At 43.0% G+C, this 26,128-nt stretch overlaps 1 protein-coding gene across 2 annotated transcripts in view; it reads left to right on the forward strand.

Annotated features, from left to right (window-relative positions):
* Positions 1-26,128, forward strand: part of LOC124545782 (kanadaptin) — a 278,252-nt gene that overhangs the window by 173,153 nt on the left and 78,971 nt on the right. The window lies entirely within an intron of this gene.

Here is a 26,128-nt window from a genome sequence, read left to right on the forward strand (position 1 = left end):
GAGTTCTGCTGGAGAAGTTAGATTCAGCACGAGAAGTATGAATTTTTTGCCTTTAAGTCCAGGCTGCTCATGTAATTGTGATGGTCTGAGGTAGTGGGAAGACAATCTTTGTATTTGTGCAGTGAACAGTATTTACAATGAATGTCAAGGTTGTATGGGAGGTATTGCATAATTAATTGAAATTGACAGACTGGAAATACTGCGTTTGTTGTCAGTGTAGAATTATTTGTTCTTTGTTAACAAAGTTTTTCAATGTATTTTGCTGTTGATAATTTCATCATGATTTTGCTTAGTAATCCTACACACTACCAAAATGAATCTTGACTACACAATCCTGAGCCGTTCTTGGATAGCTCAGTCTCTGTAGAGCACTTACCTGCAAAAGGCGAAAGTCCCAGGTTCGACTCCAGGTCTGGCACACGGATTGATACACTAGGACATTTCAAACCAGTGCACACACCACTGCAAAGTGAAAATTTCTTGAATGATAACGTTTTGCCACACTGGCTATTATCGTGAGGATCAAACCATCCTTTTACATCATACCATTCAGTACTACAGAGCTTTGGCTGTGTAGTCATTCTCAAGCGTCCTGCAATACTTACGAGATGTAACATGACTGTTTTAACAATTTGAAAAGCTTTTCAAATACCGCTGCTAGTCACAACATTTGTTGACTACTGAATTATTTATTTGTCAAGATGTTTCCAGGTGATACCTCATCAGGCTATTCTGGCATTACAAAAACATCTAACATAAATGTATACAGATATTAAAGTTTCTTTACATGACTGCTGTGCGTATCCTGTGGAGAGAGAGAAGGATAACCTAGTAAGAGGCAGTGTTGCTTTGTATATTTGTGTGCCGTTCATATGGAACTTTTTATAAAACACTCACTCAACTTGATCTTGTAGCGTGGCAGCACATCGCAAGAAGATTGAAGAAGAGAAGGAGAACCTTAGTAAGAGATGGTGTCACTTTGTATATTGTAAAACCAGACAGATATCCAAACTGACATTCTCTCTTACTAGGTTATCCTTCTCTCTCTCTCTCTCTCTCTCTCTCTCTCTCTCTTTCTCTCTCCATTGGATGACCACAGCAATCATGTAGACAAACTTTAATACCTGTGTGCATTTATGTTAAATGTTTTTGTAATGCCACTATAGCCTGATCACGATCCATCACCTTGAAACATGCCACTAAATAAATAATTTATTAGTCAACAAAATTTGTGACAGGTAGATGTATTTGAAAATTTTTTCATAAAATACAAAGCATAAAACAACCATCATTCATTTATTCAACAGAATAAAAAAAGAACTTTTCTGTGCTGTATAAAAGGGCTGCTGTTCATGGCAGGACTCAGTTGTAGTGAGATTTAGCATATGCCATTCTCACCTGAAGGTGGTAGCCAGACTGTCAGTGAAATATTCTTTTAACATGACTTTGTGGTTTGGCTGCAGACCTGACAAGAACATAATAAAAGTTGTTTCAGCTTTCCCGGTGTATAACTGTCGATGAAGGTTTCTCGGGTCTCCAGTTGGGTGGTAGCATTGATATCTTGCGGCGTTTCGGGAAGTGTCGTACTACCCGTTTTCTGGCGAAGTCATCGACGCTGTCATCTGGCTGGAGACCCGAGAAACCTTCATCAAAAGTTGTTTCATTTCTTGCTTCAGTGGTCAGTTCGGCTTTTGACTACTCCCGTTATTGGTTTGCATTAATTATTAATGGAAACTCCAGATTGGAATATCACCAATATAAGGAAAAGGAGAGGTTGGTACTCGCTGTAAAAATTATGCACTGAGTTGCAGACAGGCACAACAAAAACGCTGTTACACATTTAGCTTTTGACCAAAGCCTTCTTCAGAAAAAGGAACTACACACACACACACACACACACACACACACACACACACACACACACAAGCAAGCAAGCACAGCTCACGTACTCATGACTGCCATCTCTGCATCTCTGGCAGCTCGGACTGGAATGTGGAATCTTGGTCCACCTCAAAAAATGCCCCAGCCTGTTCAGCTAATCTAGCCTTGGACTACCACTATCCACAACGTCTACAACAGCCTCCAAACCTCCCCCACATCCCCTCATACCTGACAAATCCCTTCCTCGCGGACCCACTACATATACCCTACCCTCCAAAACTCCCTCCCATCACTACACAGAATGCAGAATCTAAATAGACCCAAAATATTGACATGAATCTTTCCTCCACAAGCCTTGGTCCCACAGAATCCTTTCCAAAGACTTCAGTTTTTGCCCTACTCCCAGATTCAGTCATGCTGCCCTTGCTAAACACTACTCTCCTTCACCCAATCCCTACAGTGGATACACTTCTTTGCTACCAATCAGACTCAACCCAAAACCAATGTTGAAGCATACTTGACGCACTCTGTTCACTCCTCCATCCGACTGTGATCCACCTCCACAGTCCCCATATCACCCTCTGTTAACGTTCCAGAATTTCTTAATCTCAAACCCTGTATCACCATCATTCTCTAAATCCATCAACATGCAGGCTAACCTTACTTTCACAGAAAGAACCACAATTGTACACCTAAAAACTGATCCTGACGTTATAATACTACCTGCTGATAAGGCACCATCACTGTGGTATTGAACTGCAGGGTGTACCTGACTAAAGGTGTATGCCAGCTGTCAGATTCATCCACCTACAAATCCTGCCACAATGACCCCATTCCAGAAATACCGCAAGATTTCCATCTCTCCTCAAATCTTTAGGCCAATCTTAAAACCTCTTCCCTGAGTCTATCCCTCTCCTCGTGCCTACCATTCTCCACACTCCTACCTACTACATGCTTCCTAAAGTCCATAAACCCAACCACCCAGGATGCCTCATTGTAGCCAGTTAATCTTTCCCGACTTAGAGAACCCCTGCTCTCGTACACCAACACCCTTCCAGTTACACACAACCTGCCCTCCAGTGTAAAAGACACCAACCATTTCCTCCACTGACTCACCACGGTTCCTATTCCTATACTACACAGTGCCCTGCTCATTACTTTTGATGCCACCTCTCTTTACATTAACATTCCTAAAGCCCATGCCCTTGCCACTGTGGAATACAACCTATCCCAATGCCTGATGAATTCCAAACCTACAACTTCCTTCCTGGCCACCGTGACCAACTATATCCTCACTCACAATTACTTCACAACTGAAGGCACCACCTACAAATAAATCCATGGTATGGCAATTGGCATCCACATGTCACCATCCTATGCCAACCTATTCTAGTGTCATGTAGAGGAATCCTTTCTTACCACCCAGAATCCCAAACCCCTCACCCAGTTCAGATTCATTGATGGCATCTTCATGAGCTGGATTGAAGGTGAGGACAACCCGTCCACATTCTCCAGAACCTCAACACCTTCTCGTCACAAATTTCCCCCCTTGAAATCTACATTGTGGGAAAAGACATCTGTCCTGGTGACCACCACAGTATGGTAATGATCCCTTGAAGCACTCATATCTGCACAACCACAACTACTAACACTGCAAAATCACTACAATACACAACAGGGGAACCGAGGACAGTTACAGGTATCAGTGGTGGATGGGTTTGGACGTATTGTAAACTTTACTCACCGTACAGAGGAAAGATTGTGTCTCAGGCAGGCACAAGAGAAAGACTAAGCTACATGTAAAGGACTGTGAGAAAAGGATAAAATTAATAAAACAATATTTTAATGATTAAATCAAACAATAGAAAATCCAAGATGGAATGTTGCAATATTAGAGAAGTAAAGTTACTACTCACCACATTGGGAAGATGCTGAGTCACAATAGGCACAACAAAAAGATTCACACAATTATAGCTTTCAGCCATTAAGGCCTTTGTCAGCAATAGACACACATACACACACTCACGCAAATGCAACTTGCACATACGTCTGCAGTCTCAGGCTACACTTCTAGTTCACTTTTCCTCTCAGAACTATTTAGAAAGTTTACACTGAAATCACCACAGATTAATAACTTCTTCTTTTTGTCTGACAGACAACATAATTGGGAGTCAAACTTTTTTATGAATAGTTCCCAGTCTCCTAATGGGGACCTGTACACTGTTGCTAATATCAATACTACATTATGTAGCTGAAGTTCACATGCACGAACCTCAAAGTGCTGATCAACACAAAATTTGCTTACTTCTACAGTTTTGCATTTATACCCTTGTTTTATGAAAATGTCAACTCCTCCTTTATCTGTTCTAGATCTACAAGTGTAAGATGCTAAATGATACCCACTTATACTGACACTATCCATGCCCACAGTTCCATGGTGTTCAGACAGACAGAGTATATCAATCTCATTCTTACTTTTGAGATCATCTAAACACACCAATAGCTCATCTACTTTATTTTTTATTCCCCTGATATTTTGATGAAGTAAGTTGATATTGCCCTTAGCTTTACCCCTATTTACTGTACATGAAGTTTCTTTTATTCTATTTATCTCGATTGTCATCTGTCTGGACTTTGGCTTTAACCTAAAACACCTGTCTGCCTGGACCCACAAACCACAGGGATCACCCCTTGTGTGACTGTGGACCCCCTTACAGTTTCTTCTAATAGGGAAGCTAACTTATTTTTCCCCATCCTATTCAGGTGCAGGCCACGTGTAGTGTATCCCCACGTACCAATAGCATTTACTCGAACAACACTTATGTGAGATTTTACCGGTGTCTGGAGCATCCTATTCAGCTCATGCCTTGCAGCAGTGTTTACCCAGGGCTGATCATGGCACTGAAAGACCTCCACAAACCCCACATTTGTGTGCTCAGTTTCTGCTCCTATTTTATTCAGGTCACTCCTAATACTGTATCTCGGCTCGAATGACATTACATATACTACCGGACCGTGAGTTATGTTTTTGATTAAATTTCTGAATTTAAGCTACATAATGATGAAGTGAGGAGACTAGCACTGTTAATAAAAAGGATATAAAAGCTGATGAATATTTTAGTTATACACAAGAAATACACTCCTGGAAATGGAAAAAAGAACACATTGACACCGGTGTGTCAGACCCACCATACTTGCTCCGGACACTGCGAGAGGGCTGTACAAGCAATGATCACACGCACGGCACAGCGGACACACCAGGAACCGCGGTGTTGGCCGTCGAATGACGCTAGCTGCGCAGCATTTGTGCACCGCCGCCGTCAGTGTCAGCCAGTTTGCCGTGGCATACGGAGCTCCATCGCAGTCTTTAACACTGGTAGCATGCCGCGACAGCGTGGACGTGAACCGTATGTGCAGTTGACGGACTTTGAGCGAGGGCGTATAGTGGGCATGCGGGAGGCCGGGTGGACGTACCGCCGAATTGCTCAACACGTGGGGCGTGAGGTCTCCACAGTACATCGATGTTGTCGCCAGTGGTCGGCGGAAGGTGCACGTGCCCGTCGACCTGGGACCGGACCGCAGCGACGCACGGATGCACGCCAAGACCGTAGGATCCTACGCAGTGCCGTAGGGGACCGCACCGCCACTTCCCAGCAAATTAGGGACACTGTTGCTCCTGGGGTATCGGCGAGGACCATTCGCAACCGTCTCCATGAAGCTGGGCTACGGTCCCGCACACCGTTAGGCCGTCTTCCGCTCACGCCCCAACATCGTGCAGCCCGCCTCCAGTGGTGTCGCGACAGGCGTGAATGGAGGGACGAATGGAGACGTGTCGTCTTCAGCGATGAGAGTCACTTCTGCCTTGGTGCCAATGATGGTCGTATGCGTGTTTGGCGCCGTGCAGGTGAGCGCCACAATCAGGACTGCATACGACCGAGGCACACAGGGCCAACACCCGGCATCATGGTGTGGGGAGCGATCTCCTACACTGGCCGTACACCACTGGTGATCGTCGAGGGGACACTGAATAGTGCACGGTACATCCAAACCGTCATCGAACCCATCGTTCTACCATTCCTAGACCGGCAAGGGAACTTGCTGTTCCAACAGGACAATGCACGTCCGCATGTATCCCGTGCCACCCAACGTGCTCTAGAAGGTGTAAGTCAACTACCCTGGCCAGCAAGATCTCCGTATCTGTCCCCCATCGAGCATGTTTGGGACTGGATGAAGCGTCGTCTCACGCAGTCTGCACGTCCAGCACGAACGCTGGTCCAACTGAGGTGCCAGGTGGAAATGGCTTGGCAAGCCGTTCCACAGGACTACATCCAGCATCTCTACGATCGTCTCCATGGGAGAATAGCAGCCTGCATTGCTGCGAAAGGTGGATATACACTGTACTAGTGCCGACATTGTGCATGCTCTGTTGCCTGTGTCTATGTGCCTGTGGTTCTGTCAGTGTGATCATGTGATGTATCTGACCCCAGGAATGTGTCAATAAAGTTTCCCCTTCCTGGGACAATGAATTCACGGTGTTCTTATTTCAATTTCCAGGAGTGTATATGAACAGACATTACTATTATTAGAAGACAAAGCTATGTGGATGATTGGTGAGGATGCACTGTTTTTGTATATACAAGTTGACATTAGAGTATTATAGACAGGACAGTAAGAGTACTGCATTCCGCAAACTGTAGACAGTGACCTCATATTGTTTATGCGTAAATACTGTGGGCACTTCGCGATGTATAAGTGTATCAGACATATGAGTAAATTTTATTATTTTAAGAATTTAAGTATAAAGATAAGGAAGATATTAAGAACATATGAGGTATGCCAGAGAGTCTTATTGTCTCATACACAATGTATCTTACAGTTTTAAAGGTGCTACGTGATGTAATAACTGCAGATTTTTGTGGTCAGTTATTGAAAGGGACAGGTTGAGTGACATACATATTAGTGTTGGTGGAATGTCAGTCCAGATGCGTAAAATTGTATCCAATTAAGCAGGTTACAACAGTCACCAGTACATTGCTTAAAGGAGTATTTTGTGAATGTAGGAAAACCACGGAGAATGTTAAAGGATAGTGGGGCACAGTTTACTAGTAATAATTTCAAAGAATTCTTAGCATGGTAAAGAGTTACACACATATGTTTATCGAAATGCCTCCCAAAATCAAACCCATAAGAATGAGTCATGAAAGAGACTAGATTTTTATGCAGTAATATTGTTCTGATAGACATGCAACTTGTCTTCAGATGATCCTGAGTTACATATAATCTTGACTGAGCTGCCACATATGTCTACCCCGTAGAAATAATGGATAAGAATCTTATCGGTGAGCCATTATTAAAACTATTTATGTGGCCTACTCTAAAAAAAAGCTGGACTGAAAAGAGCTACATAAGATAGTAGATGATAATCTACATAGACAGGCAGAATTAAAGGTAAGGAGGTCAGTGATGGAGTGCAAATGCTCTCATATCAGATAACTGGCGTAGTTCTAGTCAGAGAATTTGTCAGAGTTTGAACTTAAAAAAAAGTAAGTTTTTCTTAACAAAATCAAACAATGGAAAATCCGGGATGGAATGTAACAATGTAATGAAATGGATAGATTGCTGCTCACCATGAGTCACAGGTAGGCACAATGAAAAACATGTCAAACAAGTAAACTATAGGACTAAAGGCTTTCTTCTAACTTAGACAAAACACACACACACACATTGTACATTGATCACAGTCTCTAGCAGTTGGAGCCAGACTGCGAGCAGCAGTGCATTATGGGAGAGGCATCTGGGTGGAGGTAAGGACAAGGCTGGGACAGGGAGGGGGAGCAATAGCAGGGTAGGGCTGGGGGATGTTAAAGTGCCACTGGGAATGTGCAGGGACAAAGTGGGGAGAAAGCCAGCTAGGTGCAGTCGGGAGGTTACATAGAGGGTGGGGGAGAGAGGTAAAACCTCTGGGTGCAATTGTGGAATGAGTGCTGTGTAGTGCAGGAATGGGAACAGGGAAGGAGCTGATGACTAAGCGCAATGACTAACAGAGGTTGAGGCCAGGGGGTTATGAGAACATAAGCTATATTGCAGAAAATCTGGTGTTTGTGGGAAGGATCCAGACGGCACAGGCTGTCAAGTAGTCATTGAAATGAAGGACATCGTGTTGGGCGGTGTGCTCAGCAACAGAGTTGTCCAGTTGTTTCTTGGCCACAGTTTGTCGGTTGCCATTTGTGCGGACAGACAGCTTTTCGGTTGTCGTGCCCACGCAGAATGCAGTGCTGTGGTTGCAGCTTAGTTGTAGATCTCATGACTGGTTTCACAAGTGGTCCTGCGTTAGGTGATGTTTGTGACCGGGCTGGAGTAGGTGATGGTGAGATGATGTATGGGACATGTCTTTCATCTAGGTCTATTATAGAGATATGAGCCATGAGGCAAGGGGTTGGGAGCAGGGGTTGTGTAGGGATGGATGAGGATATTGTGTAGGTTCAGCAGGCAGCGGGATCTCTCTTGTGTGAAGGACAGTGGGGAGTACATTTCTCATATCAGGGTACAATGAGAGGTAGTGGAAACCCTGGTGGAGAATGTAATTCAGTTGCTCCAGTCCTGGGTGGTAGTCACGAGGGGACTGCTCCTCTGTGGCCAGACAGTGGGACTGTGGGAAATGTTGGGTGAGTGGAAGAAAAAGGCACGGGAGATTTGTTTTTGTACAAGGTTGAGAGGGTAATTACAATCTGTAAAGGCCTCGGTGAGACCCTCAGTATATTTTGAGAGGGACTGCTTGTCACTACAGATGCGACGGCTATGGGTGTATGGAAGGGACCTTCAATTCGACAGCTGCCTCTCATTCCATACCAAGTAGTCCCTTCTGTACAATTTAGCTACTGGTAGCCATTGCATCTGTAGTGACGACCGGTGCCTCTCGAAATATACCGAGGGTACCACCTTGTACAAAAACAGACCTCCCGTGCCTTATCTTCCCACTCACCCAACACCTGTCAAAGTCCCACCGTCCGGCCACAGAGGAGCACTCCCCTAGTGACTCAGTACCGTCCAGGACTGGAGCAACTGCATTACAATCTCCACCAGGGTTTCAACTACCTCTCATTGTGCCCTGAAATGAGAAATGTCATGCCCACTGTCTTTTCCACCCCACCCACAGTAGTATCCCGCTGGCCACTGATCCTACACAATATCCTTGTCCATCCCTACACTACCCCTCCTCCCAACCCTTTGCCTCTGGCTCATATCCCTCTAATAAACTTAGATGCAAGACCTGCCCCATATATCCTCCCGTCACCACTTACTCCAATCCAGTCCAGTCACGAACGTCACTTATCTCGTGAAAGGCAGGACAACCTTTGAAACCAGTCGTGGGATCTACAAGCTAAGCTGTGACCACTGCCCTGCATTCTACGTGGGCACGACAACCATTAAACTGTCTGTCCGCACGAATGGCCACCGACAAACTGCAGCCGAGAAACAACTGGTCAACTCTGTTGCTGAGCACACCACCCAAAATTTCAATGACTGCTTCATATCCTGTGCCATGTGGATCCTTCCCACCGACCAACTTTTCTGTCTCAACATCTCCTAGTGGAGCTTATAAGGTTGTGGTATGCCACTTTCTAAAGCAGTTCATTTGCTGGATCCAAGAACAGGTCAAGAAAAAGGACTTTACAGTATTGATGCAATAAAGTAGTTCATAACCTCTAGGAGAATCTGATCCTTTGTAGAGGAAATGAATTCTCTCTGACAGCTATTATACATTATCAAGTGCAGCAGTAGCAATAAGCAGATAGTGAGTGCATAATTGCTCCACAGAGCAAAAGAATAAATCGTATAAAACTTGAAGGATACAAATTACATACATGGAGTGTACTGTGTAATACGTACATACATACTGAGTGAGGTGGCACAGTGGTTAGCACACTGGACTCACATTTGTGGGGGAGACAATGTTCAAGCCCTGATTTAGGTTTTCTGCAATTTTCCTAAATCGCTTCAAGCAAATGCCAGGAAGGCTCCTTTGAAAGGGCACAGCTGACTTCCCCATCCTTCCCCAATCCAATTATACAAATGACCTCGCTGTTTGATCCCCTACCCCCAACAAACCAACTAATCACCATATGGTATGGACAGGAACATTAAAACACGTGACTACAAATGACTGATGTGTAACTACCACGTCTCTGCAGACTGTCAATAGGGGTGTGGTAACATAAGTTTCTGGGGCCTGTATGAGTGAAACTCCGACAAGTCCATTCTATATGGCATACTGACTGTCCCACTTGTTCTGGCGTCACAGTAAAGTACACATCAGGTAAGCGACTTTAGGGCGGGGGGTGTGTATGTGGAAGGACTCACTCTTAGGATCTATTGTCTTTCTTCCTTCAGTCTTAATGTGCCTGTTCTTGTTCTCTCTCATTCTTTCTTATCCGGTTGGAGTACCAACACTATCCTCCCTCTTTCTTTATGCTTGTGTTACTATTGCTGTAATCCTTTCTTTATCCTTACCGCATAGTGGTGCTTACAATCTGTATTCACAGGAGTACATCAGTGGTGGGTGGTATCACACACATAATGCATGAACATGGACACATGACACAGACAGTTAGAATTAATTCTGTCATAGGAATGTCACATTATTTTTTGGGGGGGGGGGGGGGGGGGGGGGAGGGGGGGGAAGAGTAGTACACATGATTCTGGCAAGGATATTACAATGTAGTAACATGTAAATACTGGAGGAAAGGTACATAGAGCAGAGGTATATGGCCAGTCTTGTAACTTGGCTAATAAGAAGAATGTGCCAATATTCTGTGCGAGCTAGAAATATTGAGCTGATCATGTGTTAGTGAAGAGGGGAAAAAGAAAGAAAAGAAAGAATTGGTGTGTTTTATAGCCTGGTGACATTCCTGTGTTAAGTAAACATGAGAGGTCAAAAACTGTACGTACTGTTATACAATTTATTGATGAAGCATATCCAGATCTATAGGGAGTTAGGAAGTAAAAGGTAGGGAGATCCAACATAAAGAGGTAGTCTAATCCATATTCAGGTGAGTCCAGAGAAGGATTGACCTGAATCAGTTGCACAGGAAATAAATGTTGAAGGGACATTTGCACCACAGATATAATAAGCTATGTTATCAGTATCTGTCCAGGGGATTAGAACAGAGTAAATTGATTATAAAAGTAAGAAACCCCAAGGTAAGAGTAAGGAAATTTAGAGAAGTGTTCTCCAAAATAGGTAAAGCTTATGGACTTAGTTTGTCAGGGCTGATTCTTTTAAAGCTTCGTTTTTCTGTATATATTGTATGAAGGCAAATATGAGATTTGAAGGTGGGAGAAGCAGAGTAAAGCCTAATACAAACATGTAACTCATTATCGTAACTAAAAGGTTGGAACATTGTGTATCAAACAAATTGAGGGAACTATGTTGATGCAAAGCAATTACAGGGGATCACCCATAATCAGTGTCAATTAGAGGCCAGTGACAATTGTGAATTAAATTGTGCATAACATCGATTGTACTTATTGTGTCATATTGATGAACATAGAGCCATAGATGATGATGGTTTCTGGGATTGCCAGTGCTGCACGTGCTGCTGTTGTTGTTTCAGTGTACACAGTATGCACATCTTATGAGCAACACTCCAATTAGAAGCACGCCCGGTGCCATAATCAGAGGCACCAGATCCAGCATCAGTGTCTGCTTCTTAATCTAATGCCTGCTCATCTCCATCTTCCTCACTCTTGTATGTCACACTCTTCCTTCAATTCAACTCGTGGTGATTTTTGAAGCTCATTTTGTGTTGCCTGCACGTACTGGCAGTGTGCCAGTACTTTTGCTGTGGAAGGAGCAGATGTGGCAGCTCGTTCTGCTCGATGGTACAATTTTAAGATGCGTTCACCCTGATCAGTTAGTAGCCGGGCTCGTAGTCGTGATCGACAACTGCATCTGCTGACTTTACAGACCCTGAAATACAGCAGCTCTGCCTGATGACATAAGCGCTCTGCTTCCATTATAATGATGAGGAACCTTAGTAAGACGCGGCGAAGCACCATTCAGAATAGCGAGGCCTGATTCCTCGGTGTGAGGCAGACCGTGATAACCACTGTCCACATTGCCCTGAGGCTTCTGTTGCTAGGAAGTCTGTACAGCTAGGGCCGCTGCAAGACGAGGGTTCTCTTCTGTCAGTAAGACATCGTCATAATGGATCACCCACCTTAGGGGTAGGTGGTGCAACTGATGTATTAAGTTTCCCATCAGGTCATAGCTGTGGGATATCAACACTGTCCAACATTTCTTGTTACCTTGTGTTGTCGCCATCATTTGTCATACCACTCCAAAACTAGGTTTCTCAGAACAGCTGTACCAAAGATAATGTCTTCATGTACAGCTCCATCATAATGTTTAATATACTAGAAAATTAACATGTACATGCACCTTTAAGCACAATGGAATTAATTCTGACTGTCCGTGTCGTGTCCATGTCTGTGTGTTGTTTGTATGATACCATATGTGTCTGACTTACTCATGTGGATGCATGTTGTAATCACTTCCATGGTGGTATGGATAAAGGAAGGGCTACAGCAATAATAACATACGCATATTCTTGGTACTCCTATCAGAGAAGAAAGAGAGAGAAAAAACAAGAATAGCCGTGTTAAGATCGAAGAAAGACAGACGATAGACCCCAAAGACTGATTCTTCCTCATCCCCCCACGACAAGGTCCCATACTTGATGGGTACTTCACCACGATGCCGGAGGACAAAGAGTGGTGAGCATGCCCTACAGAACAGACTTGTAACTGTTTCGTGGGTTGGGCGATTTGAATGTCACTGTCAGTCCCACACTATCATGTGAAACATATGTATGTATTCATATGGTTACAAGTATATTCCATTTATGTAATTTGGATTTTTGTGATTAATGTTTTGTGAGATTTATACCTTTGCTCTGTGGAGCAATTACGCTCTCATTATCTGCGTAGTGCTACTGCTGCACTTAATAGTGTATAGTAGCTGTCAGAGGGAATTTATTTCCTCTACAAAGGATCAGATTCTCCCAGAGGCTGTGAATTTCTTTAATGTATCAGTATCTTTTCTGTATCAGTGCCTTTTCTTGACCCATTCTTGGGTCCAGCAAAAAGATTGCTTTACAGAGTTGCATCCCCACTATCTTAAAAGGAACCACTACGTCTAGGAAAATTCTGACAGAATTCTTTGACTAGAACTAAGTCATTACTAGGAATGAGGGCATTGTATCCCTCATTGCATTTCTTGCCTGTCTACATAAATTGTCATCTACTGTCTCATGTAGTTCTTTTCAGTTCATCTTTTTTAAAGTAGGTCATTTGAATAGTTTTGACAATGGCTCACTGATAAAATTTTTATTCATTACTTCTACAGTGGATAGTCATATAGACATATGTGGTAGCTCATTCAAGATTACATGGAACTCAAGATCATCTGAGACCAAGTTGCATGTCTATCATAACAATATGTCCTCCATAAATATTCAGTTGCTTTCATGACTGGTTCGTGTGGACTTGATTTTTGGTGGTACTTTGATATACACTGACAGAAAAAAAATCGCACCGAAAAGTAATTAACATAGAGCAATGAAATTTTGGGAATACATTTGTCTAGGTAACGTGAGCATGAGATAAGACATTGCAAATATAAAATTCTAGTACATTAATAACCGGTGTAACCACCAGACTGTTGAATGGAAGCATGCAAATGTGCATTCATTGTGTTGTACAGGTGCAGGATGTAAGTTTTTGGAATGGAGTTCCGTGCTTTTTGCGCTCGGTCGATGAATACAGGGGCAGTTAATGCTTTTTGTGAAAGATCCTGGAGTCAGTGGAGGAAATGGTTGATATCTTTTACATAGGAGGGTAGGTTGCAGGTAACAGGTTGAAGTTGTTGGTCTACGAGGCATCCTGAGTGGTTGGGTTTATGGGCTTTAGGAAGAACATAGAAGATAGCAGTGCGGGTAGTAATAGGTGTGATGAGAGAGATGCGCCCCAGGTGGAGGTTCTGGTATGGTACTAAGGCTTTGAGGAAAGACTGGAGATCCAGCTGGATTTCTGGCTGGGGTTCACTGTGACAGGGTTTGTAGGTGGAGTCCTTCTGCCAGATAATCCTTGCAATGGACACGGTTGGATGGATGAATGAACTGAATCAGGCAGGGTTCAACATTGGTTTTTGGTTGAGTCTGATTGGTAGGATTGGTGGCAAAAACAACAGTGGTGGAGCATTTGTTAGCAGTTAGGATTATAAGGTCAGAATCAGTTTTTAGATGGTTGATTGCAGACCTTTCTGCAGATGTAAGGTTAGTTTACATGTTCAGGAATTTGGGGAATGAAAGGTGAGCAAGGTTCGAGGTTAAAATCTCTTGGAAAGTTAACAGGGGGGGGGGGGGGGTGATTTGTGGGTGGAAACCAGCTCAGATCCAGGCAGCCCCTCCACCGCCATCGCTCTAGAAGTGATTCACCTCCCTGATGCAAAGCTCCTTTCCACTAGCCCCCCCCCCCCCCCCCCCTCTGCTCCGCTCCCTCCGTCTAACCTCTCGGCGCACAGCTGCCCTGCCCTCCTTCCACCTCATTCCTCTGCACTCCCCAACAGCGTGTCACTGTCTGCTGTGCCTACCCTACTATCTCTGCCCCTCCCTGCCCCAGCCTCTTCCTTAGCCACTCCCATCGTGCACCGGTGCTGCTACTCACTGTGTGGCCTCGCCACTGCGGTCGTGTGTGCGAGTTGCGTTTGCGTGAATGTGTATGTGTGTGTGTGTGTGTGTTTGCCATCTAATTCTGACTAAGGCCTTACTGGCCGGAAGCTGTTATTTGTGTGCCTATCTGCGACTCAGCATCTCCACTATATGGTGAGTAGCAACTTTCCTTTTCACAATATTCTGGCACACCTGGCAGATGAGTAGGTCATCATGGAGCTAGTTGCCTCTGATCCAGGCAGCCCCTCCACCCATGTCTTTCTACAAGTTCTTCACCTCCCTGGAAATGGCTCCCATGCTATAGAGGAACTTAGATGGTTTCAGGTCTCATGTGGAGGAAGTGAAACTCCTGCCACAGGCATGCCCTCGTGCGTGTGTGTACGAGAAACACATTTTAAAGATACTGACATCCCTGTGCTACAGGGCTATACACTATACCGCAAGGCTGACCCATTGGGGGAAAGTGCCAAGGGAGGGCTCACAGTGTTTGTCACTAATGCACACCACTCCTCTGCTCTCCCCCTGGCTACTGGCCTACAAGCAGTTGCAGCTGAAATTCGCGCGCGTCAGAAGGTCACTGTGTGCTCTCTGTATTTACCTCTGCAAGATGCAATAGGCTGTGAGACTCTCACAGATCTTATAGAACAACTCCTCCTACCAATTCTACTCCTGGGAGACTTCAATGCCCATCACGTCTTGTGGGGCTCGACCCCTATTTGCCCTCGGGGTCGGGTTTCGGAGAGCCTTACGATATCTCCCGAACAGTGCATCCTCGACACAGGTACTCGCGCTCGTATCTGTACAGCTACTGGGTCATTCTCGGCCATTGACCTCTCTTTCTGCTCTTCGGCACTCGCAGTCTGTTCAGTGGGAGGTCATTCGTGACCTTCATTCCTGTGACCACTTCCCAGTCCACATTCACCTCGTGGATTGAGCACTACCTGAAGAGAAGCTACCAAAATGGACGGTCAGCAGGGCCAACTGGACGCTGTTTGCCAGCTGGCTATGGTCGAACACCGCTACAGCATCCGAGGACTGGCGGATCGCATTACATAAGTGATCTTTCACGCCACTGACTCGTCCGTCCCCGTGGCTTCCGATCGTCTTAGGAGGTGATCTGTACCTCGATAGATTTCTGAGCGCTGTTCAGCGGTCCAGGACAGACTCGCAGCCCGTCGCTGATTTAGATGCCACCCAACTGCAGACAACCTCACAGCCTTTTGAGTCGCAAGAGGCAAGGCTCGACTCGTCATTAAGGAGAGCAAAAAACAGTCGTGGCAAGAGTTCCTGGACTCAGTCAACCATTCCACTTGTTGTACAAAAGTATGGGAAGCCATCCCGATGATTTCTGGTAAACACAATCTTTTATCAATAGCAGCAGTGCTGTAACGGGGGTGTCTTCAAACAACGCCCAGAGACATTGATCAGATGCTGGCAGAGAATTTTGCAAAAACTGCTGGCCATTCCAACCGGGATCTGATGTTTCACTGCTACCGTGCAACTGTAGAGAGGGGCAAGTTATACTTTGGATCCAACAGTTCTGAGTCCTACAACTTCTTTCTCCATACGGGAGGTGGTATCGACCCTGTCTGAGGCGTGTGACACTGCACCCAGTCATGACAAAATCAGGTACCTCATGCTTTGACATTTGTGATCAGCATCAAAGGAAATCCTCTTCAAATGTTTTAATCTTATATGGCAGAGGGGCAACATCCCCAGTTTGTGGAGGGAGGCAATTCTGATACCTCTCCTCAAACCAGGAAATAACCACACATGTTCCAGTAGTTACAGGAGCTTCAGCTTAACGAGCTATGTTTGAAATGTTGTTGTTGTTGTGGTGGTGGTGGTGGTCTTCAGTCCTGAAACTGGTTTGATGCAGCTCTCCATGCTACTCTATCCTGTGCAAGCTTCTTCATCTCCCAGTACCTACTGCAACCTACATCCTTCTGAATCTGCTCAGTGTATTCATCTCTTGGTCTCCCTCTACGATTTTTACTCTCCACGCTGCCCTCCAATACTAAATTGGTGATCCCTTGATGCCTCAGAACATGTCCTACCAATCGATCCCTTCTTCTAGTCAGGTTGTGCCACAAACTTCTCTTCTCCCCAATCCTAGTCAATACCTCCTCATTAGTTATGTGATCTACCCATCTAATCTTCAGGAATACCCTGGAGCAATTGGTTAGCCTTTGTCTGGTCTGGTTGTTAGAGATCAGGCAACTTCATAGCTGCTGTCAGTATGGATTCCGGAGATTTAGGTCCACTGTCGACAACATGACCTTGCTAGATTCAACCATTCAGCAGGCTTTCATACGTCAACATCACTGAATCAGTATATTCTTCGATATCAGTAAGGCATACGATACTACTTGGAGACGTAGTATTCTCATACATTTGCATCAGTGGAGCTCTTGTGGCCACCTCCCCATCTTCATAAGGTCTTTCATGTCTCAGTAGTTTTTTAGGTCAGTTGGTGACACACTGTCACGTCATTTTAAGCAGGAGAATGGTGTCCCTCAGTGCAGTGTTTTGAGTGTTACCATGTTTGCCATAGCCAGTAAGGAGTCCTGTACAGTGCTCCTTATTTGTGGACGATTTTTCTGTTTTCTGTTCCTCGTCCAATATTGTAACAGTGATCTGTCAGTTGAAACTTACATTGCGGACATTAGAGGAGTGGGCTGCAAACATGTGTTTTCAGTTACTTGCAGATAAGTGTGAGCGAGTGAGTTCATTTTAATCATCCCGTCATATTTTTAATCTACCTGACGGGCTTATAATATACACTGTTCTACCTTTTAGAGACTCGGTGAGGTTTCTGGGCCTCATTTTCGATGTCAAGTTGTCGTGGTTACCACACCTGACAGGCCTGAAAGCCAGAACCCTCAAGGCACTGAACATCATAAAGTGCTTTAGCCACACGTCTCGGGGAGCAGACAGGGGCTTCTGCGCCAGTTTTAGCGGGCTTTTCATGCATTTGCAGAGGGACTATAGGTGCACAGTGTATGGATCAGCAAGGCCTTCTTATTTGGAGATGATTGACACTGTGCACCATGTGAGTATTTGGTTGGCCATAGGTGCTTATAGGAACAGTTCCATTCTGAGTCTCTGTGTTCAAGTTGGGGAACCACCACTCATCATCCAGCGGTAGCTCCTCATGTTGTGTCAGGAATGCACACTCCTCGCAACTCCGACTTTGCCCCAATATCGTATTGTCACTTGCCTGCCTCTGGAGCGCCTTTTCTCAAACTGCCTACGAGCCACAGTTCCATTTGGGATCCGTGTGCAATGTTTGCTGATGTCACCTGGAGTGGAGCAAGAAGAACGTCAAATCCAGGGTTTTAACCATCTACCACTCTGGTTACTGCAGAGTCCCAGAGTGATTTTCAATTTGCTGCAATACAGGGGAGACTGCACTCCTACTTCTGTTTTTAATGCAGTATCTTCTGGACACCACAACTATGTAGCTGTCTTTATGGGTGGGTCTAAACAGGGGGCTTCAGTTGTTTGCTTTGTTGTTTCCCCAAATCATGTCCTCAAGGTCTGATTGCCTGAAGACTTTACTGTCTTCAAGACAAAGTTATACACAATCTTCCGGGCGCTGGAGCAGAAGAGACGTTCTCCCAGTGCTAAATTTCTAGTCAGATTCGATTCTCTGAGTGCCATTCATTCTGTGTGATGTTTTTACCCAGCAGATAAAGTAGTCCGGAACATCCAGGATGTCTGTTCCGACTACAGTGGCTTGGAAATGAGGTGTTCTGCTGGGTACCAGGGCACATCAATATTGCAAGGAACAAGAGTGCAGATCTAGCAGCCAGTTAGGCATGTTGTAATGCTCAGCTATTTCAGTGTGTCATCCCCCCTGCATGTTATAGTCTCGCTGTTGAGATCCCGAGTCTTACTCTGGCAAGAGCACCCTCCAGTGTGTGGTGCTTGTGGTGTACAGATTACTGTGCACCATATTTTATTGGACTGTGTGTTATTTTCCGATCAAGGACCGCAGGGCGAAGGGCCTGCCCTCTATTTTAAGTAACATTCAAACAAATGTGGATCAAGTTTTAAAATTTTGTGAATTATCCAAGATTTTAGGGAGATGGTTTTAATGTGTTAACAGGGTGACTGGCTGACCCATGTTTTTTGTAAGTGGTCAGCCAGTTACAGTTCATTGTGCTCTTCTTTTAGCTCCATCGTCTGTTTATTTGTGTTTTAACCTATATATAGGTACTTTTACTTTTTACGTTATTTTAGCACTCGTGAGATAGAGAGATTGTGTGGTCAATTTGAGTGTGTGCGATTTTATCCATATTCATTTGTTTTAATGAGTGTCAGGGTGCTGATAACATTGCTGTTGAGCACCCGTAAGCTCCAGCCACACACGCAAGTGTAAATTGAAATGACATCATTTTTCAGACATAGAAACACACATACCAACTTTCGTTTATGTCACCCAGTTTCTTCTCGGCGTCGTGATTTATTTTATTTTATTTACTTAGTTATTTTTTGTCCTTCTGTCAGTGTAAAGACGTGTCTGACTTTCTGATGCTAAAAGATCCTGAAATTTTTACTAGTAAATTCTGACCCATTATACATTAACATTTTCATGGTTATCCCACATCCAAAAAAATTTCTTTAAGCAATTTATTAGAGTGGCTGTCATAATCTGCATAATTGGATAGAACTTTACATATGTGGAGCAACGTTCCACAAAGACAAAAATGTATGTCACACCACCTCTTCCTTTCGGTAACTTACCATAAAAATACACAGCTGTTGCATCATTTAGTGTCTTTGAATTATAGGATGCATTAATGTTATTTTCTTTGACTCTCTGGTGTACCTCACGTGTTGTAAATATTTTTCTTATCTTTCTACTTATATAAAAGGATTTACTCATATGTTTGATACACTTATGCATCCCAAAGTGCCCATAGCCTTTACGGATGAACAGCGTAACGCCACTGTACATAGTTCATGAAATGCATAACCTCCACTGGCCTTTATCACACTGCATCCTCACCTATCATCCACACGGCTTTTTCTTTTAACAATAGTGATGTCTTTTCACACCTTTCTTGCTTGTTACTGAAATACTCATCAGTATTTACATCTTTTTTTATTAACAATGGTAGTCTCCCCACTTCACCATTAATGTTGCTTAAATTCAGAAAATTAACCAAAACCATATCTCGTGGTCCACCAGTATGTGTAATATCATTCAAGCCTAATGGTTATCATGACGATGCATCTGGCACTATATTATCTGAACTTTTTATATAGTATATTTCTGTCTGATATTAATGTAGAAATAAGACCCAACGAATTTATCCACTATGTAAGATTCTGTTTTCCATAAGGAAAGTTATGACTAGTTGGTCTGTTTCATTATGATCTTAGGCCCCAAGTGACCAACTGGAACTTTTATATGCTCCATGCAATTGTCAACAATTCCTTCTCTGTCACTGTGTAGTTAAGCTCGTGTTTGTTGTCATTCCAACTAGCGAAAGCTACTGTCCTATGATCTAATGTTGGATTTCACTCCTTTGAAACAATTCAAAAGCGATGCCATACTCAGAAACATCAGCTGTTAACTTAAAAGCTTCATTCATTACTTGGTCATTTAAGATAGGTGCACTGATTAATGCCTCCTTAACATTATTAAATGCTTTTGATGCTCCTACATCCCATACCCATTTTGCTCCTTGTCTTAACAGTGGTAATAACCTTGGATCATTAATTCGTAACTGTTTGATATTTTTCAGTTCTGAGCAATCTTTGACAGTGTTTATTCTTTCTGGATCTATTATAATTCCTTTTATTCCTACCAGGTGTCCTATAAATTTTAGTTCTTCTCTCGCAAAGCAATTTTGAAAGTTAAGTTTTGATACCTTTTTCATAAAATTTATCTAACATTTTAATTGATAACATACAGTGTTCTTATCAAGTATTGGATACTAGTAATATATCATCTACACGTATAATTAATTCTTCTAATAATTCCTTTCCCAGAACTACATGTCATGCTTTTATGAACACAGGGACCCATATGTTTAAACCAAAAGGTAATACTTTTCATTGATAAGATGTACTATCAATGAGAAAAGCCATCAAATCTGTCAATCTGAAGTACATTCCTTCCTTAAACTTAGCTAGCACGTCATCAATACGTATGAGCTTCTAAAAGTATGTGCATAACTCCTGTGGCTTTCTTTACTAGTAGTAAAGGTTTATTATATATGCTTAGACTCCTTTGTATTACCTATTTTCTTATTACTTATTTCTTTGTTCACAGCTGATCTTAAACTTAGTGGAACCGGGTTTGACTTACAAAAGAATGGTTCATGACGTTTTATCTTAAAACTTCAAATATAATACTCCTGACATTTCAAGATACATACACTTATAAAGTATAATACAAATCTTTTTTTTTGCTACTTCGTAAACAGATGTGATTTGTTAGCTTTAAACACTATTTGTGTGATTCACACATCAATATCTTCTGTTGGTTCTTTGTTGCTTACTATTTGAGTTGTAGCAACTAACTGCATAATATGTAATGATAAGCCGATGTTATTTTCTGTACGATTCACCTTCACTTCTTTCTTTTTTTAGTGTATCTAACTCTTCAACGAACGTTAATAAATAATCCACATTAGTCCATCCACTATACAGTATCTCCATCTGTGCATATTATGGTAATCACTCAAAGAATGTGTATTAAGTGCTTTTAAATATTTGGATCTGGTTAAATGCCATTCAGTGTACTCTTTATATGTATCCCATGAGCTGTCATAGTAATTTGGGTTTAATAGTTCAAAAGTTAATTTCTCTTGCGTACTCGCCCATCCATATTTTCTCTTACATTTTTCCTGGAAGTCCTCCCACAATTTAAATTCCTCAAAGTGGACTCGCTCATACTGTGGTGTCAGATACTATATGTACCAGTACAAAATCTTATTTTTTTGCAGCCATCCACTTTCTTGGGCACAGATTGGGACATTACCCTTAAGAAATTTGCATCAGTGTACATCACCTTCGGGTCCAAATTTATGGAATTGTTTAGATCTGTTTAATCCATTTCCTAATTGTCATTCCTCTAACGCCTCCTCACTCAATGTTAGATGCAAACGACTTATTTCTAAGTTCCGGCGTAGTGTTATTTAACTCTTGCCACATTTTGAAATTCTGTCTGATGATCAACAATATTATCCATAGAATTTGAATTACCACTAGTAGTGTCTACTTTTTCTTGTAGTTTCTGTTCTTCTAATTCCTGTACACACTTCTCCAAACAAGGTAAAATATTTTGAGCATTAGCTTTTTCAATAAGCTTTCTATTTAATTCTACAACTTCGACCCTATTTTGTGTATCTGAGATTTGGGTTGCTACAATTTTAGAAATCCTTCATAATTGTATGTTGTTTGATCTTATCATTGCTATTATTAAAATTTTGCTCTATCTCCTCTCTAACCAAATCACTGTGTTTCTTCAGTTCTGTTTCGAACTCCTTAGGTAAGTTTACAAAGATTATCTCAATTTGAGAAATTCTAACTATTGTAGTTTTAAGTGTTTTTATACCGTTAAATGCATCTTCTAGCCTACCCAGCTGTTTCAATTTATCTGTTCTACTATCTGTTTTCAGTGTTGTCACATCATTTGACATTGTTGTTATATTGTGAGGTAATTCATCTAATTGAGTGAATTGTTTGTGCTTACCTAAAATCTGACTTGACATTTTTGTATCCATATTCCTAGTGATAGGCATATACTGAAGTACGAACGTTACACACTCAGTAACATTAATTATTTTGAATAAATGTGTTATCCCCTGCCATGTAGTACTGCCGATAAAATTAGTCACAATGTGAGACTACACAACTGTAGGTGCTCCACATTACAGCTCACTTAGACAGTAGTATATTGTGCTGTAGCGCGAAGCTGATGCCTTCATGTGCCCCTGATGTGATGCGATGCCTGGATCGGGTGTCTCGTAGCCGTAGCCGTCGCCACAGTTAACCTCCCTGTCGCCGAAGTGTGGAGTGCTGCATCATTGCCGTCAGAAACAGCATTCGGACTCGTAGATGTCAAAACCTTTTGCTGACTCTTCCATTTAGATCTCTTAAATAGATCTCTTAAATAGATCTCTTATTATACGCTGAGCCAGTAATCCTTATCAACGTGATACTTTCTGATGACAATTTATACTTTGTGTCACCGCGATGTTATCTGCTGCCATTTCTTTAATTATGTGTTTGCCACATGGAATGGTACCATTGCTATTCACTTCTGGGCAGTACTTAACTAGGGCACCAATTCTGTGAATGTGTTCGCTTAGTCATATAGTCATAATTACCTTTACCTTTAAATCTTCTCTTTCTTCACTCGTGTCACTCCTTGAATTTGTGATCCTACTGTGCAGTGCCACTCATAGCTGTATCGAACTTCTTCACCACTTGTAGAAACGTGCCATGGTAAAGGAAAATTATGTTTGCTACCTATTAGCTATGAAATCGTATTACAACTTCTTTTCAGAATCCTTCTTTATTTAACAATCCCTATAACACTTTCAATATATCAGTTACACATTCACATTTAAACTTTTAATAATCAAACTTGCAGACAGTTAGGTCGTTAGTATCCCAAAGTTATGAAGTAAGTAATTAAGAAAGTAATTCTGTACAGTCATCTTTTGGTATTCTTTTATGGAACAACAGCCATTGTTGTTCTGACCTCTTCTTCTTTGGCACGCACAGCAACCTCTATTTGCAACATCAAAGTGCAAACGGCTCCTTCCCCCCCATTAAAACGCTGCCCTCCTTTGCCCCTTGTGGCTATACTGTGCTCGCATTTGTGTTTCGTATCTGTACACAGATAAAAAATGTGCACACAAGTGTGGTCTTCCCCTCTAGCACTATACCGTAAATTAAAGTTTCTAAATGATTTATGGAAAATCTCGTATAAAGATGTGAAACAAATACTAACAAACAGATAGAGTGGCTGGCCAGTACTTACCTCAGCTCAGTACAGCCGATAGATACACAAAACAGAACAGAAAATTTTTATCCTAGCTTGCGGAACTTTGTTCCTTCGTCAGGGAGGAGAGAGGGAAAAAAGGGAAAGAAGGGAAAGTGGATTCAGTTACTCACAACCCAGGTTATGAAGCAACTGGGGAAAGGGAAACAGTGAGGGTAGCAAAGATGGAGGCATGGGTGTCAGAGGGAAGCCAAATATATTCTACTGTAAGTACTGTGCCAGCTTCAAACCAAAGAGGATGCATACAGAAGTAAAGAGGTATATAGTATAAAGATAACCACAACTATGTAGGATGAAAAGATGCTTGAATGGCTAAAGAGGAAAGGGAAAGTGGAGAAGACTGAAGAGTAAATGGGAGTGAGGTTGGTCAACATAGGTTCAGTCCAGGGAGATAGCGGGATGAAAGGATGTGTTGGAGTGCAAGTTCCCATCTCCGCAGTTCCGAGGGACCGGTGTTGGGTGGGAGAAACCAAATGGCATGTACGGTGTAGCAGGTTTCTAGGTCCCTAGAATTATGCTGGAGGGCATGCTCTGCTACTGGGTATTGGACATCTCCTAGGCGGATAGTTTGTCTGTGCCCGTTTATGCGCTCAGCCAGTTTAGTTGTCATCATACCAATGTAAAAGGCTGTGCAGTGCAGGCATGTCAGCTGATAAATGACATGTGTTGTTTCACATGTGACCCTACCTTGAATTGTGTATGTTTTACCAGTAGCGGGGCTGGAGTAGGTGGTTGTGGGGGGATACATGGGGTAGGTTTTGCAGCGGGGTCGGTTATAGGGGTAGGAACCGCTGGGTAGAGAAGGTGGTCTGGGAATATTGTAGGGTTTAACAAGGATGTTACAGAGGTTAGGGGGGCAACGAAAGGCAACTCTGGGTGGTGTGGGGAGAATATTGTCAAGGGATGATGAGAATATTGTCAAGGGATGATCTCATTTCAGGGCTTGACTTGAGAAAGTCATATCCCTGGCGGAGTAATTTGTTGATATATTCGAGGCCAGGATAATATTGGGTGACAAGGGGGATGCTTCTGTGTGATCTGGCGGTAGGAACAAAGTTGTTGAACGGGGAGGAATGTATTGCTCGGGAGACCTGTTTGTGGACAAGGTCTGCAGGATAGTTGCGGGAGAGTAAAGCACTGGTCAGGTTATTGGTGTAATTGTTGAGGGATTCGTCACTGGAGCAGATACGTTTGCCACGAATACCTAGGCTGTAGGGAAGGGAGTGTTTGATGTGGAATGGATGGCAGCTATCAAAGTGAAGGTACTGTTGTTTGTTTGTGTGTTTGATGTGGACAGAGGTGTGGATGTGAGCTTCAACAAGATGAAGGTCAACATCCAGGAACATGGCTTGGGTTTTGGAGAAGGACCAGGTGAAATTCAGATTCGAAAAGGAGTTGTGGTTATGGAGGAAATTAAGGAGTGTTTCTACTCCATGACTCCAAATCACAAAGATATCATCTATAAGCCTATACCAGGCCAGGGGAAGTAACTGTTGGGTCTTCAGGAAAACCTCCTCCATGCGGCCCATGAAGAGGTTGGCATAGGACAGAGCCATCCTGGTTCCCATGGCCATTCCCCTGATTTGCTTGTAGGTCTGGCCGTCAAAAGTGAAGTAATTATGGGGGAGGATGAAGTTGAGTGTGATAAGGAACGAGGTTGTTTTTGGAAGATCTTTAGGTGGGCGTTGGGAGAGGTAGTGTTCATGGGCAGAGAGACCATGGGTATGTGTGGTGTTTGTGTAAAGGGATGTAGCATCTATGGTGACAAGAAAGGTTTCAGGTGGGAGGGGAGTGGGAATAGATTTGAGGTGTTCTAGGAAAGTACCCAGGACCCCATTCCCTCCATCCAGACTGAGCTGCAGAAAATCCTAAAAATTCAATGTCCCTCACAAGGCCTCACAACGGCTTCCATAGACCTACTCACGCCACCTGAGCCACGTACCCCTACCTTCTACCTATTACCCAAAATCCACAAAGAGAACCATCCTGGCCATCCCAACAGAACATATCTTAGCTCTGGTAGACCAACACCTTCAACCTATCACCCGCAGACTCCCATCCTACATCAAAGACACAAACCACTTCCTAGAACGCTTTGGCTTCCCTCTGACACCCTTGCCTCCATCTTTGCTACTCTCCCTGTTTTCCTTTCCCCAGTTGCCTCATAACCTGGGTTGTGAGTAACTGAATCCACTTTCTCTTCTACCCCTTTTTTCCCCTCTCTCCTCCCTGACGAAGGAACAAAGTTCCGAAAGCTAGGATAATATCATCTTTGTTTTTAGATATATTTTTCCCACGTGGAATGTTTCCCTCTATTAATTCATATGTTTAAAACTTTAGTAATTTTTAATGGTTACCACCTTTCTGGATAAATTATCACCTTCTCCCAGAATGACAGCAACCGAAATATGTTTCCATATTTCAGTACCTCTATCGTAGAAATCATTATTATGAACTTTCTTTCTCTCAGAAATTTTGTTACTGACAT

This window comes from Schistocerca americana, chromosome 1 (assembly GCF_021461395.2).
Source record: "Schistocerca americana isolate TAMUIC-IGC-003095 chromosome 1, iqSchAmer2.1, whole genome shotgun sequence".
NCBI lineage: Eukaryota > Metazoa > Arthropoda > Insecta > Orthoptera > Acrididae > Schistocerca > Schistocerca americana.